General features: G+C 38.2%; 1 non-coding gene across 1 annotated transcript; it reads left to right on the forward strand.

The window, feature by feature from the left end:
• The first annotated feature begins 10,310 nt into the window (after positions 1–10,310).
• LOC149496745 (small nucleolar RNA R71) lies at positions 10,311–10,416 on the forward strand. Its single transcript, XR_016320700.1, has one exon. It is a non-coding gene; the product is annotated as a small nucleolar RNA R71 (small nucleolar RNA).
• The last annotated feature ends 888 nt before the right edge of the window (positions 10,417–11,304 follow it).

Raw genomic sequence — 11,304 nt, forward strand, 5'->3', positions numbered from 1 at the left:
TCTTTGAAGATTATGAAGATTATTGAAGATTTTTTTAGTAGTTAGTATCTTAGGATATATTGTAGGATAAAGAGAATATTCTTTATAAGCACAAAAATATTTTTTATCTTTCTCAAAATAATTTTCGGAAATTGCCTTAAAAAGAAAAGTCAAATCTTGCTCTTTTAAATTCACTTACTTAAATGAAAAAGATTTTGGCTTAACTATTTTGGCAACAAATAATCAAGTATTTATAAAAGATTCACATATCTTTTATTTTCGGAAATTACCTTTGACAGCGTTTTCGCAAGCGTACGAAATCGCAACAAGTAATATAGAGTAAGAGAGTATCGTATCCACAGGAATTGTATATCAATTACCAAAATTATGTTAACCTATTATTATTTAGACGATATTAACAGAGAATTGCTATAAGGAAAATAAAATTTGAAGTAAAAACAGAAAAGATCAAGCACAAAATTCAGGTGAAAAGAAATCAGAGAATTAAATTACTAGGGAATTTGATTTCACTTAATTCTATCCAGCTTATCCTATTAGTTCCTTAATCAATTTTAATTGTTCAAGTATGAGAAACAACCCTAGAGTTACTAACAAGCTCTCTCGATGTATTGTTAGCTATTCTAATCCAGTTTAATTACCTAACTATTAATAGTGAAATCAAACATAAATCAGGTCATTAGGTTTTATGGTTATTTTGTGAATTCATAACTTAATAATCAATAACCTATGAAAACCCCCCTTGAGTCAAACCATATAGCTTCCGCGTCAAGTTATTATTCTCAAGTAACTTATTATCTTTTTCATGTCAGTAACCCTTCTCCCGATAGTGATTATTGAAATAACTCAATCCAGGGGAAATTTTCTGCCTGGAAGCCTTAAGCACAATAATAAGTTATAGCAAGAACAATGAAAAATAAATCTAATATTATAAACTGGAATCAAATTAAGTTACATCAAATCCCTAGTATAAGAGTTTAGCTGGACATAGTAATTAAATTAAACTCAGTCATACTTGAATCATTCACCATATTTAAAGACAATAATAAAAAGAAAGAAACAAGATGAAGAGTTTAGAATAAAAACTGTATCACAACTATATGGATGGCTCCCTTGATTCTTGGCACAAATCTATGATGCTTGAAGTCTTGGAGAGAGAGAGAATTATGTAGAGAATTGCACAAAAAAAAACGAGATCTCTAGCACTGAGAAGTTCCCTTCTTTATATAGAGCTCCTGAAGGTAAGTCTGAATCCTATTAGGAAATAGAATCCTTATTTAGTGCAAAATCTTCTATAGGAGATCATAACTGTTTAGGCTTTTGATTTCCTCTTAATTAGGACTCCTTTCCCTCCCAAAATAAGTCTAGGTCTTGCTTAGTATGTTTAGGAAACTCTATGAGGCGGCCCATATGAGAAAAAGATGGATTTGCGTATTTGGTTCACGCTAATTCTGTTCTGCGTAGCACGGGCGTGCTTTATGGCATGGGCTGGGTGTGCTTTAGTCTAGAAGTCTGGCTAGTGAAGCACGGGGTGTGCTAGGCAAGCACGGGCTAATGAATCCCTGAAGCACGGGCATGCTTTATTGCATGGGCTGGGTGTGCTTTAGTCTGGAAGTCTGGCTAGTGAAGCACGGGGTGTGCTAGGCAAGCACGGGCTAATGAATCCCTGAAGCACGGGCGTGCTACCAAGCACAGGCAGGGCGTGCTTGCTTCTGTCACTCCTGCCTAGAATTGTCATGGGCGTGCTAGGCTTGACACGCCCTGATCCCATTTTAGCACGGCCGTGCCTTCTTCTGTCTCTCCTTTGATTTCCTTAGCTTCTAGCACGGTTGTGCCTTCTAGCACGGCCTGGACGTGCTAGAGGCTAAGTGTCTTGCCTTGTAAAGTTCTTTTCTGCGCCAAATTCCTACAATTTTCTCTTAGATCAAGCGAATTAAGAATCAAGGAAGCTTTGAACACAATTATACTAGAAGTGAATTAAAATCAAATTAAAGTAATAAAAACTTACTAAAATTCTAATAAAAACTATATTAAAAACACTATAAAATTAACACCTATCAAAATTCCCCAAACTTAAACCATTGCTTGTCCTCAAGCAACAAAACTAAATTTTAAGATAGAAAAATAATTTGACGACACTAGCTTACCATGGTTGGAGATGATCTCAATAAACTTTCAAGATATCATGATTAGTAAACAAGTGAATAAACTCAATCGTTCTCCATGCTATTCACACTTAAGCTTGACTTTGATTCTTGAATAAAGCACTTTCATTGAATAAAATATAAGTTTTAAGAGATTGTCAACACTAATACTTATTTAATTTATGATAAATAGGACATGAATCATCTAAAGAATTTTCAACCTTTCAAAAATAAGATAATTGATAGTGCAAAAGTGGCATTCCCATATGCAAAACTAGTCATCCTTTCTCCACGATTTAAATGCATACGATTAAAAGATTAAAAGGTCTTTATTTTGGGTTGTAATGGGGCTTTTTTGGTGTAAATTTTTGCTTAATCAAAGAAAGGGGTAGAAGGTGGACAAAGAGAACAAAAGAGTGTATGATATTCAGGATTCTATTTTAATTTAGAAAAATATTTTACTGGTTCTAGGGAGTATCTACTTTGAGTCTTTCTTACTAGCTAGAGGCATCTTGGGCAAGGTCTTTCCATAATATTTTGGCACTTTTCTTCCTTGCTTTTTCCATTCTTCTTGAATTCTTTTGATTGCTTTTCATGTGCCTCTTTCTTGATTCTTTCTTCTTTTCTTTATTTGGTAAACTTGCTAGTATTAATTGATGAATTCTCCCTCTTTGTTGCTATATTCTAATTAAAAGTCGAATCTTTCAATCATACAATCTTTTGTACTTAGGGTAGGACATTTGAATTTGGCTTTAAGGGCTCGGTTTATTGAGGGTGAAGAAGAAAATTTTACGTTTTATGGCTTCAAAGTTGGTTTCGAGGGTCATATTTTTAACTTAGGTGGTCTATGCTAAACATAGGTTTCAAAAAAAAAAAAAAAAAAGCCTAAATCATCTCTTTCAAAATGTAAACATTTAAATTTTTCACCTCGAAAGGAGTTCTAATTTTTGTTTAGGAATGCCAAGGTTTAAATAACTTTAGAGTAAAACACACCTATACATCATAACTTTCATAAAAATCAGTGTTTAAAAATCTAGAAACAAATAGTTTAGATCAATGAACATGTTTAAGTCAAAATTTCAAATTCAGCGCTTAAATATACTAGAATTGAGAATCAATTATATTTAACACTTATTACTAAACATGAGAACCTTCAAGCTTGCTTGTAATCATTCCAACCATGTTAAGCAAAAACAAAAATTTTTAGCTAAAATTCCCTTCCCCCAATTCAATCAATCACATTGTCCCCAATGTGTATAAATTCCCCAAACTTATTGCATTACTAAAAGGAAAGCAGTAAGAAAGTAGAAGAAACCTTACCAACATTGTATTGAACAATACAATAGAACTGGTGCGGAATGTGTTTTAGCTAAAAGAGCAACTAAACATTAAGAACAAAAACTACTAAAAAGTTATAAGAATTCAAATAAACAAACAAACTAAAGAAAAATGAAAATAACCAGGTCAATGTATTAGGACCAAAATAAACAAAGAAAACAAAAGATAAATGAAAAATCCATTAATTCTCCGGTGGTGGGGGTGGCTGTAGAAGCTGGAGAATGGTCTGGAGCTGGCCTTGCATGGTATCCATCCTAGAATCAAGACTGCCGTTCATAATTTCAATGGACTGGAAACGGTCTGCGATCATCGTTTCCATCCCGTTAAGGCGCGTGTCAAAAAGGTCCATTCGAGACATCATCCTCGCAAGGACTTCATCATTTGACATGTTGGATGTGCCTTGGAACGATGGACCAGCGCCGGATGTACCTACACCAAAAGAAGAGGTAAACGGTGGAGGGATATCCTCCTCCATGTTAGCACCACCTGTAGCCTCGGCTCCTTCGTTATCAGAATCGTTCTCTGGGGCACCTACAACTCGATATGCATCCCCGACTTTTTCAATCAATTTCATATGTATCATAACATCTAAATCCAGTCTGGTACCACGACCCCCTCCTACACTATCATAAATTGGCCTAGCCGGGTTCCAAACCTGTAAGTATCTAGCAATCCGGGTCACAAAACACCCCATCATTATAGCCCCTTTGTCGGCTCTAGCCACCCTCACAAATCGCTGGCAGAGCCAATATCCAACATTCAATAAAACCCCATTTTCAATAGCCCACAGAAAATATAGTTCATTCAAGCTTAACACCCCATCACTCTCACTCCTTCAAAATATAGTATTTGACAAAAATTTATGAATGTATCGCAAGGAAGGTTTTTTCAATTTTGATGCCTTCGAATATCTAGGATTATAATTCACTTCACCTGTAAATTCTTGCCATGTAGTATGTGCATTAAAATCACTAGCTATTTGTATCTGGCTATTTTCTGTGGGAAATCCGAAAATTTGGCTAATTTCATTCACTGACAGTTCAAAGTCTTAACTAAGAAGCCTAAATCGAATCTTGCTCGGGGGAGAGGTAGGCAAAAATCGAATAAAAGAGGAATAGGAACTCAAAAATTCTAGAGTAAGAGGTGCATAGACTAGATCCTTCATTTCTAAAAATTCCCCCCACCCTATTCGCTTAAGTGGTTCTAACACAACATCTCTAAGACCCACTTGTGCTAAAGCAGCCTCATCAATGAATCAATTTGGTAAAATAGGTCGAAGAGTTAGTTTTGTGTACCTTTCTTGTTGCTCGGATGAGGCAAACTCAAATGGAAGTGCAGGAGGTGAAGGAGGTTGAGGAGCCGTGGAAGATCGCGTAGTTGCGCATTTTCGAGCAGCAACGGAGGTTGTGGGTCTGCTACGTTTGTATCTAGGAGGCATGGTTGGAGATGATTATATGAAAATTAGGTGTGGAGGGTGTTTGATTTGAGAGAAAAAGGAGAAGAAGAGAGAAAATTTTAGAGAAAAGGGGTGACGGCTAGGGCGTGCGAGGTGGTAAATGAAGCGGTTGAAGGCGTGCTCTTTAAATAGGGGAGCCAATTAATGCGTGTGTCTGATCGTGGCACGGCTGTGCTGATAAGCACGGCCAGGGCGTGCTTTCTTCTGACCTGCAAAATAAAGGAGAACGCGTACCTGGCACGGGCGTGCTGCAGAGCACGCCTGAGGCGTGCTTCTCTCTGACCCTTGGGCTGAGAGTTTTCGCGTAGTTAGCACGGGCGTGCTACTGAGCACGCCAAGGGCGTGCTTTCCTCTGTCTCTCCCTTGTTGAAAACCTCCTGCGGATAGCACGGGCGTGCTATCTGGCACGCCTTGGGTGTGCTTTCTCTGACCCTCAAGTTGAAAAATTGCCTGCAGATAGCACGGGCGTGCTATATGGCACGCCTGGGGCGTGCTTGTCCCTGACCTCTCAAGTGAGTTTTTCCCTTTTCTATGGCACGGGCGTGTTGAGAGGCACGGCTGGGGCGTGCTTTTCTTTAACTCTCAAGTGTCACCACCCTTGAAAAAACGCACGGGCGTGCTGCGAGGCACCCCTGGGCGTGCTGGATCCTCACCCCATGGCACCGGCATGCTGGGGGGCACGGCCAGGGCGTGCTCGCTTCTGGATTTTCACTTTTTCCTACAAAAACTCTAACTTAAAACAAAAGAACAATTATGGAGAAAATTTGGGAATTTGAAGAAATAAAACAGAAAATAAAACAAATAAATGGATCGAAAATTTAACAAGAAAATTGTATGGGTTGTCTCCCACAAGCACTTTTGTTTAACGTCATTAAGTTCGACGCACTTAACCTGGATCAGGCTAAACGAGACCAATTGTGCTCTTGATGGGCGCAAAGTTTTCATTGTGATAGCTTCTCAATCGTTGAGCATTTACCTTGAAGCTTTGATTTGACTTATCGTCCACTATCTCGATTGCTCCATGAGGAAAAATTTCCTTGATTGTGAATGGACCGGACCATCTAGAGCGCAACTTACCAGGGAATAATCGGAGCCTAGAGTTATAGAGCAACACCTGCTGGCCTACCTTTAGATCCCTCATGATAATGCGCTTATCGTGCCATTGTTTAGTGCGATCTTTGTATATTTTGGCACTTTCATAAGCATGGAGGCTCATTTCATCCATCATGTTTAGCTGTAGCAAGCGCTTTTGTCCCACTTCTTTGGCATTAAAGTTAAGAAATTGAATGGCCCAAAACGCCTTATGTTCTAACTCTACAGGAAGATGACAAGCCTTACCATACACCATGCGATATGGAGACATACCTATAGGTGTTTTGAACGCAGTTCTGTAGGCCAGCATCGTCTAGCTTTTTGGACCAATCCTTCCTTGATTGTCCAACAGTGGTTTCGAGGATCTTTTTGATTTCTCTGTTAGTGACCTCTACTTGTCCACTTGTTTGAGGATGATATGGAGTACCTACACGATGAGTGACACCATATTTTGCTAGAAGGGAATCTAAATATCTATTGCAAAAATGCTTACCTCCGTCCGTGATTATTGCTCTACGAGTGCCATGCCTTGTAAAAATGTTTTTCTTGATGAAGCTCATCACACTTTTGGCATCGTTATTGGGAAGAGCAACAGCCTCTGCCCACTTTGACACATAATCCACCGCCACTAAAATGTATTGATTTGAATATGATGGTGGAAAAGGTCCCATGAAGTCCAGACCCCATACGTCGAAGATTTCGACCTCAAGGATGCTGTTTAAGGGCATCTCATGTCTCTTCGAAATGTTACCTAACCTTTGACAACGATCACAAAGACGAACATAGTTATAAGCATCTTTAAAAAGATTAGGCCAATACAAACCACTTTCTAGCATACGCGCATCTGTCTTGTTTGCTCCAAAGTGACCTCCACATTCCATTGAATGGCAGAATTTAAGGACACTTTCCATTTCAGTTTCCGGTATACATCTCCTGAATAGCTGATCACTGCAATACTTGAACAAAAAGGGCTCCTCCCAATAGTAGAATTTGATATCATGAAAAAACTTTTTCCTTTGTTGGTAAGAAAAATTGGGAGGAGGAATTTTGCAAACAAGATAATTAATTATGTCAGCGTACCAGGGGGTTTGAGCATTTGTCACTAGAAGAAGTTGCTCATGGGGAAAGCTTTTATTAATTTGTAGCTCGCTTGCATCTTCTTCCCTCAATTCAAGCCTGGAGAGATGGTCAGCAACGAGGTTCTCGGTTCCCTTTTTGTCGCGAATTTCAAGGTCAAATTCTTGTAATAGAAGTACCCAACGAATGAGTCTCGGTTTTGCATCTTTCTTTTCCAGCAAGTATGTGATGGCTGAGTGATCTGTGTAGACTATTGTTTTAGCTCCAATTAGATAAGCCCTGAATTTGTCAAAAGAAAAAACAATAGCTAGCAGTTCTTTTTCCGTAGTTGCATAATTTAGTTGCGCATCATTTAATGTGCGACTGGCATAATAAATAACATGCAACTTTTTGTCCTTTCTTTGTCCAAGAACAGCTCCTACAGCATGATCACTGGCATCACACATGAGTTCAAAGGGTAAAGTCCAATCTGGTGTGGTGATTATGGGGGCTGAGATTAATTCCTTCTTCAACCTGTTAAAAGCATCTAAACATTCTTTGTCAAAATCAAATGGAACATCTTTAACTAATAAATTGGCAAAGAGGTTTAGTGATTTTGAGAAGTCTTTTATGAATCTCCTGTAAAACCCTGCATGCCCAAGAAAACTTCTTATTCCTTTCACTGTGTTAGGAGGAGGTAGTTTTTCAATTACCTCAATTTTGGCCTTGTCGACTTCAATCCCTTTTTGAGAGATTTTATGCCCTAGGACAATACCTTCACTAACCATGAAGTGACATTTTTCCCAATTTAACACAAGGTTAGTATCTTCACATCGTTGCATTACTAAAGATAAATTATGAAGGCATGCATCGAAAGAAGAACCAAACACAGAAAAGTCATCCATGAATATTTCAATAAACTTTTCCACCATATCCGAAAAAGATGGATATCATGCACCTTTGGAAGGTTGCAGGGGCATTGCATAGCCCAAAGGGCATTCTCCTATAGGCAAAAGTACCATAAGGACAAGTGAATATAGTTTCTCTTGGTCTTCAGGAGCTATAGGTATTTGAAAGTACCCTGAATAGCCATCTAAGAAACAATAAAAAGGATAACCTGCAAGTCTTTCAAGCATTTGATCAATAAAGGGTAGGGGAAAATGGTCCTTGCGTGTTGCATTATTCAGTTTTCTGTAATCTATGCACACACGCCAACCTGTGACTGTTCTTGTGGGAATTAATTCATTGTTTTCATTAGAGACAACCGTCATACCTCCCTTCTTTGGAACAACTTGGACAGGACTTACCCAATTACTGTCTGAAATGGGATAAATGATACTGGCATCCAGAAGTTTGATGATTTCAGCCTTGACTACCTCCTTCATGTTCGGGTTCAATCGCCTTTGGTGCTCGATTGAAGGTTTGTAGTTTTCTTCCATCAAGATCTTATGCATGCACACACTTGGACTTATTCCTTGTAGATCCGAGATAGACCACCCTAAAGCCTTCTTGTGCCTTCGTAGAACCTGCAACAACCTTTCCTCCTGATCAAGTGTTAAGTGAGAAGAAATAATAACAGGAAAAGAATGGTCCTCACCTAAGAATGCATGTTTTAAAATGAGGTGGAAGTTGTTTCAGTTCTTGCTTAGGTGGTTCCTTTTCTTTTCATTTAAGATGCTTGATTCGTTAATGTTATTTTCGATATGCAAAAGTGTTTTCTACACATTCATCAACAACATCATTCGAAAACATCTCCATAGTCCATAGGAAGTTTGCAAGATTTAAGTACATCAAATACAATCTCTTCCTGTCCAACTCTTAGAGTCAACTTACCCTCATAAACATCGATCAATGCTCTTGCAGTTGCAAGAAAAGGTCTTCCAAGGATTAGAGATCCTTCCCTGTCTTCATCAATGTCAAGAATAACAAAATCAACAGGAAAGATGAATGTACCTACCTTTACAAGCACGTCTTCTACAATCCCTCTAGGATATTTAATTGAACGATCTGCTAATTGCAAAGACATCCTTGTTGGTTTGAGCTCTCCCATACCTAGCATCTTAAAAACTTCATAGGACATAAGATTAATGCTAGCACCTAAATCTGCCAAAGCTTTTCAAAGTCAAGATTACCAATGTTACAAGGGATAGAAAAACTTCCTGGATCTTTTAACTTTGGAGGCATTTGTTTTGGATAATTGCACTGCACTCCTCGTTAACATTACCGTTCCTTGATCATCAATTTTTCGTTTCTTGCTCAGATATCTTTTAGGAATTTAGCATAGCTAGGCATTTGAGCAAGAGCTTCAGCAAAAGGAATATTGATTTGAAGCTTCTTAAACACATCCAGAAACTTGAGGAAGCTCTTGTCATCTTGTGCTTTCTTTAATCTTTGTGGAAAGGGAACAGGGGGAACATAGGGTTTTACCTTTTCTTCTTCTAAGTCAATGATAGGCACCTTTGGTTGTTCTTTTTCTTCCTTTCTTTCCTTGGTGGTTCATCTAATTGTTTGCCACTCTCAAGGTGATAGCCTGCACTTGTTCTTTTGGATTCTTTTCAGTATTGCTAGGTAACGTACCTTGAGGTCGAGATGCCATCATGTTTGCAAATTGCCCTAGCTGAATCTCCAAATTTCTTATTGCAGCCTGCTGGATTTTATGGTTCTCTCTTTCATTCATGAACTCCATGTGTGATTTGGAAAGAGCAGTGAGGAGGTCATCATGGATTTCTTTTCTGGAGGGTGGAAACCAGGTGGTGCATTCAAGGCATTGTTAGGATTACCAAGATAGATTAGGATGTTCCTTAACCTGTTATCATATGAATTTGAATAAGGGTAATTCTTTCTTCCTTGATTCATCACATAGTTCACTTGCTCCAAAGTTTGTGGATTTAAAGAGTCCATGATGCATTCTCCAATTCCATGTTGTCCATTGCACCTATCACACTTGCATAACAGAATTTACAGGATTAGTAGTTAACATGTCCAATTTCCTTACCATGTTATCTACCTTGGCATTAAGTGCTGTAATGGCGTCTATTTCATAGACTCCTGCGGTTCTTCTTCTTTCGGAATTGTTTTGGTAATGGCTGTTGCTTGCCATTTCTATCAACTCATATGCTTCATCAATCCTTTCTTTTCAAAGGATCCACCTGCAGCTGCATCTAAAGTAATTTTGATGTTAGGAGATAATGCATTATAGAAAGTTTGTACCTGTAACCACTTGGGCAAACTGTGATGTGGGCACTTTCTTAACAAGTCCTTGAATCTTTCCCAAGCTTCATACAAGCTCTCTTGATCATGATGAGCAAATGTCATTATCTCATTGCGCAACTTGGTGGTTTTTGAGGATGGAAAGAATTTAGCTAGAAATTTTTGAGCTAATTCATCCCATGTTGTGAAACTTCCAGGGACGATTGTAACCAAGACCTTGCTTATCCCTAAGAGTAAAAGGGAAAAGTCTAATTTGATTGCATCTTCAGAAACACCGTTTTGCTTGAATGTGTCACAAATTTCCAAAAATTGGTGATGTGAGCATTAGGATCTTCACTAGGCAAACCCCCATATTGGATGAGGTAGAGAGCATTTGGATAATTGCGGGTTTAATCTCAAATTATTAGCTTCTACCCTAGGTCTGTAATACTTGAGGTTGTCCCATTCAGATTAGGTGTTGTATAATCCCTTAAGGTACGGACCGGATGTTGAAGTGGTGGCCCGACTATGTTTTCGTTCGTTTTCATTTTTCGTTGGCCATGTCTGCTTGTTGTTCGAGTTTTATTTCTCGTGCTTTTCTTGCAGCGTTGTGCCTACGACAGGTTCTTTCAATTTCCGGATCAAAGATTAGAGGTTCAGTCTTCCTTGATCTTCTTTGCATAAAACTCCTGGAGTGCTTAAAAGAAAATTAATAAAATAAAATAAAAGAGTGTCTAAATTAATAACAGGGTAATTCGTATTGATTGATATGCCAATCCCCGGCAACGGCGCCAAAAACTTGACAGCGTTTTTCGCAAGCGTACGAAATCGCAACAAGTATAGAGTAAGAGAGTATCGTATCCCAGGGATTGTATCAATTACCAAAATTATGTTAACCTTATTATTTAGACGATATAAAGAGAATTGCTATAAGGAAATAAAATTTGAAGTAAAAACAGAAAAGATCAAGCACAAAATTCAGGTGAAAAGAAATCAGAGAATTAAATTACTAGGGAATTGATTTCACTTAAT

The sequence above is a fragment of the Jatropha curcas genome, chromosome 4 (genome assembly GCF_041381405.1).
Source record: "Jatropha curcas cultivar XTBG-Jc1 chromosome 4, XTBG_Jcur_1.0, whole genome shotgun sequence".
Classification (NCBI taxonomy): domain Eukaryota; kingdom Viridiplantae; phylum Streptophyta; class Magnoliopsida; order Malpighiales; family Euphorbiaceae; genus Jatropha; species Jatropha curcas.